This window comes from Rosa rugosa, chromosome 3, assembly GCF_958449725.1.
Source record: "Rosa rugosa chromosome 3, drRosRugo1.1, whole genome shotgun sequence".
Classification (NCBI taxonomy): domain Eukaryota; kingdom Viridiplantae; phylum Streptophyta; class Magnoliopsida; order Rosales; family Rosaceae; genus Rosa; species Rosa rugosa.
In genome coordinates this window covers 48,283,309-48,289,308 of record NC_084822.1, presented here as the reverse complement: position 1 = coordinate 48,289,308, position 6,000 = coordinate 48,283,309, and positions in this window count along the sequence as shown.

Here is a 6,000-nt window from a genome sequence, read left to right as displayed (position 1 = left end):
AAGTTGAGTCCCACCAGATAAACTTAGTAGAGGATGATCCATAATTAACAAGTGTATCTGCAACTTGATTTCCTTCCCGAAATATATGAGACGACCGAAATTGCATTTGAGAGATTCGATGCAGGCAGTTTTCCCACTCCACCTTTAGTTGCCAAGATACCAAGTGTGGGGAATGAAGAAAATTAAGAACAAGAGTTTAGTCGACCTCTAACCAAATATGCTCCCAATCTCTTAACCAAGCCAATTCAATTGCTTTGATGACTGCCATAACCTCTGCAGCCACTGAACTTGGAATATCAAGCTTAGAACAAAAAACACCTATAACAGTGCCTTTATAATCCCTATTAGACACCCCCATAGCCAGCAAGATTAGAAGCATTCTTCCAAGCACCATTAGTATTTATTTTTATCCAACCATATAGAGGAGTATGCCAATTAACCTCACTTATACGCGGAGCACGACGTGGCTTGCATGAGACCCCAAATCTCTTGATAATACAAAGCTATTGGCATGTATTAAACATAGTACCCGTTGCCAATCGACCCAAAGCATTAATACTACCACTAATTAAGCGGCAAACTTGAGGAGCTGCAGAAAGATAACCATCATACCTGGCCTTGTTTCTAGATTGCCAAATAAACCAAAGAGTGGAACAAAACCCTGCAATCCATAACTCCCACAACTGTTGACTTTGCCCAGCCACAATGCCTAAATTTAACAAGTCTAGAACAGAGCTAGGAATGAAGAAATATCAAACCTGTCACACATAAATTCCCAGACTGATGCAACAAAGGGGCAGCGAAGAAAAATATGCTCAAAAGATTCACCATTAACTCAACAAAGAACACGATAGGATGCCAAAGAAATTCCGCTCTTTTGAAGATAGTCCTCCGAAAGAATTCCACCATGTAAAATTTTCTAAGCCAAAAGTGACAGACAAGGAAGAACATGCTTCTACCATATTAATTTACTCCAAGATAAGGGGGGAAATGAGGACGTAAGAATTGGAAAGCATCCAGACAACTCTCTAGATGATGAAGGGGTCAAAATCAACCTATCAGAAGCATGGGACTCCAAAGAGATGGGAGCTCGGCGGACCATGTCACAAAGCTCCTAAATTGTAATAGTTAGATGAAGGGTAGTTTTCTTTACAATATTTTAATGAGGTCCTAAATTGAAATATCTCCTCGATCGAGTAACGTGTGCCTCAATTATAATGCCACAGTTTGATGGAATATGTATGTATGGCTGTGTGATGAGGAGGCTGGAATGCGCAGGCTGTAGGTTACAGCCACTGACAAGGGCATACGTGGCGTAAGCAGAGCCACACAATGAGTCAAAATAGGGGCATTTAGTAATTTCCAAATGGACGGTCGTTAGGAGTGAAAGAGGTGGCTGTTAAGGTAAAAAATCAGGGGGATTGCCACAATACGACAAAGTAGCCAAACGTATTGGATAAGCCATGCCACCAGCCCACCGCGTCTCTTTTTCATCTCATTGATCAACCCAGCATTTTCGTTTCTTCTGCAGAAAACACATTCAGAGTGAAAGAAAGTGGTCGGTCAAATATATAAACGAGGTCTTCGTGTGTAGTCGAAGATGATGAAGGCGTTGAGGAAACTGTAAGATCTTCGGATAGCAATTGTGCAGAAATCTGAAGAATTATGTCATCCCATCCCGGAAATTCGGCGGGTTAGTCATTTTTAAAAGTTTGAATTTGAAGTTTGTTTAGATCTGAGATATTGGCATGAACAATTTTCGACATTGGGTTCAAGTTTTCCGTGGTTATCGCACCCATTCATTGGGTTTGTCTGAGTAGAGTGTCCATGAGTATACATGGTAATCAACCCAATCTATTTGTACAGAACAGAACAGCATGGTAACTCAATTGACTTGGAATGCCGGTTAATATGGAAAACGACCAAGGATTTACTACCGCTCCTTAGCATCAGATGAAGAACATCTGGGGTAGAAATCTGCAATTGCTTCCGTCAGCTCTCTCATCGACTAATTACAAGGGAACTCCTATATCTTACCTTGTTTGAATTTTTCTCTCAACTTCCAAGAGAACAACTAATCCCCTCTAATTATACCACTCTTTTCGAGGAAACAAACCCCAAAGACTGTATCGGGAATATGCTGGGCTCCCAACAAATTCTCTGATATCACTCCTCAATCAGAGACAGAGAATTTGCATGTTTGTTTATGGTTGGGAATACATCAATTGCAATTGTATGATAATGTTTACTTTCCTGATCAAGCTTGAGCTGTAAGTGAATTGGTATTGTAATAACATGAGATTGGTACGTATTGTAACAACTGAGTATTCGTTATCAACTAATTAAATTAAATCGACTTTCACCAAGAAAGCCATTCATGTAATTTCATCATAACAGGCGAAGGACGGTAATACTGAAATTCGTTGATAAAAAATCAAAGGAGTGGATTAAAAAAAACAATGAAAAGAAAGAGAACAGCACGCAGATCCCATGTCTGCAATAAACTCTAAATATTTTCAGTAAAGGTATGTTCAATACATGAATATTATACCTCCTCTTTCAACATCTCCAAAGTTCAAATCTAATGCAAAGCTAATAATATAGCGCCTCACGCGCACAAGCTTATAATACTAGAGAGAAACCAGCCAACCTAGTAATATAGCGCCGCACGCGCACAAGCTTGGTCAAGATTTCGCCGAGTTCCTCTCGTCCGGCGGCGCTCATCATCGGCATAAGGCTTGTCTCGTCGTCGGTGTGAGGCTGCCGGATGGGTGATGGTGGTCTATGGTTTCTCTGGCTTCTAGGATTTGCAGTAACTCGATGTCGACAACGTGATCTGGTTTCGTTCTGGTTTCATGCCTTTCTGTGGCTCGGGCAGTCGTGGGATTCCTGTTTCAAGGGGCGGTGCGAACTGGGGTTGGATCCAGGCGGCGGCGCAGTGTCATTGACAGGCTGCGGTTGACTTCTGGGGTATCGGGGATCAGTTCCAGTTTGGTTTGGGTCGGGTGCTTTCGGGATTCTCTGATGGCCTCTCAGTGGTGGCTGCGTGTTGTTGGCGGGGTTTCCTTGAAGCTGGGTGGCGACGACTGGATTGCGGCATGACGTGGAGGCGTTGGCTGCTTGCTGCGGGCGCGTGTCGATCTCAACGTAGGGAGGTAGAGATGCAACTACGCTGGGCCAGTTGTTGGGCCTTGGGTGTTGTTTATTCTTTGGGCTAGTTGGACTTTTTAGTTTTCTTTTGTCACTTGTTTTGGAACCCTAGGTTATGTTTGTTAGGGAATTACGCACTTTAATTTGTGCCTCTAGCACATCCTGTAGAGTGGTAACGACGGAGGATTCTCGAGATAAGGGCTTAGGAAAGTCTTGGGCTTTCCTGGTTTTCTTGCCTACTACTCGAAATATGGTATTCTTCTACTTTCTTCTTAGTTTTCTCTAGTTGTACACCAATTGAGGTCTCTAGGCGACTAGGTTTACTTTTTAAAGAGAGGTTAGTAGTGAAGATTTGATTTCTTGTACTTAGGCTCAATAAGTGAGCACATGTGTTAACAGTGAAGGTACTTGTCTTTTGCTTGGCGGCTTGTGCCATATAGATTTTAGGTATGAGACAGCATCTGATGTATGTGCCTTCTGACATTTAGTTAATAAAGCTATCCTTTTATCAAAAAAAAAAAATACATGAATATTGTTGTGTTCAACATTTTTCAATAAACTAGTACTGAATCTATTCAAATCCAGATGACCAACTACATTATAATCTCACAAGTAAAATACATATATATTATCTGTATGTGAATTGGTATTGTAATAACATGAGATTCTTAAGCTGTCATCTGAAGAAATGGAACGATGGTGTGGCTCTGGAGAAAATGGTTTGTGGTTTGTGGATAGGCCAACGACGAGGAGGAGGTTGTCGAAGGAAGGAGTAGATAAAAAAATTGAATTGGGGTGGCTGATGCTAAATGAGTTTTACCCAAATTAATAACAGTGAGTGGAATTCTTATTGCTGCCCTTCCATCTTAACAGACGTTGGCTGCGTAAGTTGCAGCCTGCGTATTCCAGACTTTGTTTGAAAACCCATATCCGGGTCCATGATGGCGACGTATTGAAGAGCGACCCGCTCTGATACCATGTTAAACAGCGACAAGCGTGGCCCGTGGCCCACCATTGTACCAATACTGTCCCAACTTAACCACCAGTTAGGTGTTGGGTTTTAATCACAAAAGGCATCGGTACAATTAAGTAAAAGCCACCCACTTATAAGTTATATTATATTTTGTCACTTTTCCAATGTGGGATCTTTCATCTCCAACAGTTTACTCAATTTTTCCCTCACATAGTCCAAAAAATTATAAATGTCTCTCTCCCACTTGAACCTACAAAAGTACAAATGATGCTCTAATTGGAGAAATTTTGTTAACGGGTTGTTATCTTTTTTATGCTTATGAGCAGGTTCATCCACGCTTTAGGAGCCATCCTTGGGTCTCTACAATTTGGCGAGGTTTTATTCCACCTTGCTACTCTGATCTATTCTAGCTTGGCAGTTATTTCATAATAGGCTGCCTACTGATGATTAACTTCAAAAGAGGGGTATTGTTAGATCTTTGGACCTCATTACCACCAATGGGTTTATTGTTAGATCTTTGGAGTGCTTTTCAAAGTAAGGCCTAGCTTCTCCTCTCAACTATCAAATCTATGGCTTCCGCGCTTCTGATTTATTTGTTCTTATGGCTATTTGGAAGGTTTGTAACAAACTCAGGTTTGAAGATAAAAAGCCATCACTACGTACTGTGAATTTTTAGGTCGACTAAAACTTGGTTATTGTTTCTGTCTCCTCATGGTCAGGCTTTTCTAATGGTGTTTTGGATGCTCAATTACTTGCTAGTCTAGGTGTTCCTCCTAATAAGAAAATTTTGAAGGAGCCATGACTCATTTTATGGCACCCTCCTCCTAATTCTTGGTTCAAACTTAATACCGATGGCTTAGCTAAAGGCAATCCAGGTCCCGCTGCTTGTGGTGGAGTTTTCCGGGATTCTCTCGGTCGTTTCATTGGTGGTTTTTGAAAAGGTTCGGGGCACCATATGGCTTTTTATTCTGAAATAATTGTTGTTATTATTGGTATTGAATTTGCTTTTCAGTTGGAATGGCATCACTTGTGGTTGGAAACTGATTGTACGAGTGTTCTTACATGTCTCTCATCTTCTAACATCCTTCCTCCATGGTCTTTACGTATACGATGGTATAATTGCATGCACCTTATTCGATCAATGACCTTTCACTGTTCACATGTCTTTTGTGAAGGGAATACAGCTACGAATGATTTTGCAAATCTGGGTTTGCCTTATCCTTCCTTGATTTGGCATGTTTATCCTCCTCCTGGTGTTTTTCATTTTCTATAGATGGATGCATTGGGGTATCCTTATTATCGAGCAATTAGTCGGTTTAGTTTGAACCAAATAAGGGACTAGGTGTGTTGACACCCAAATTTCCACGAGTTCAAATTCTATGAGTGATAAGCAAAGAGGGCAAGTCATCAACCTCGTAACCTAATAGGGCCTTCAAGCAAGCCCATTTCACGTCAGAAGGAAGCTCTCTATTTAGCAAGCGATACGAGAAGCCCAAATTCTCAAACGATTGACATGCATTTTCAAAGAAGCCAACACGCTTATTTACCATGCGATATGCGTAGACCTAAGCTACATTTGGGGCTTATACGGAGGGATATGGTGTGGAAGGTAATGGATTCTATTAGGCCTATTGTTAAGATCAGGCTCATCGACAATTTTGGGCTTGAGGACCAAAATTTATGCTTGAGGGGCTAAAATCTTAACAAAGGCTAGTAGAGAGATGAATGCAGGCCCAGCAAAACTTAAAGCCCACTAGAGTTATTTCCTTACCCAAAGTCCATTACAACAGCCTTTAGCCCAAAGCCTGTTGAAACCATCTCCTTCCCCCAAACCAGAAATATCGTGCTATCAAAGTTGCTGCTGGGATTGGTGCTTC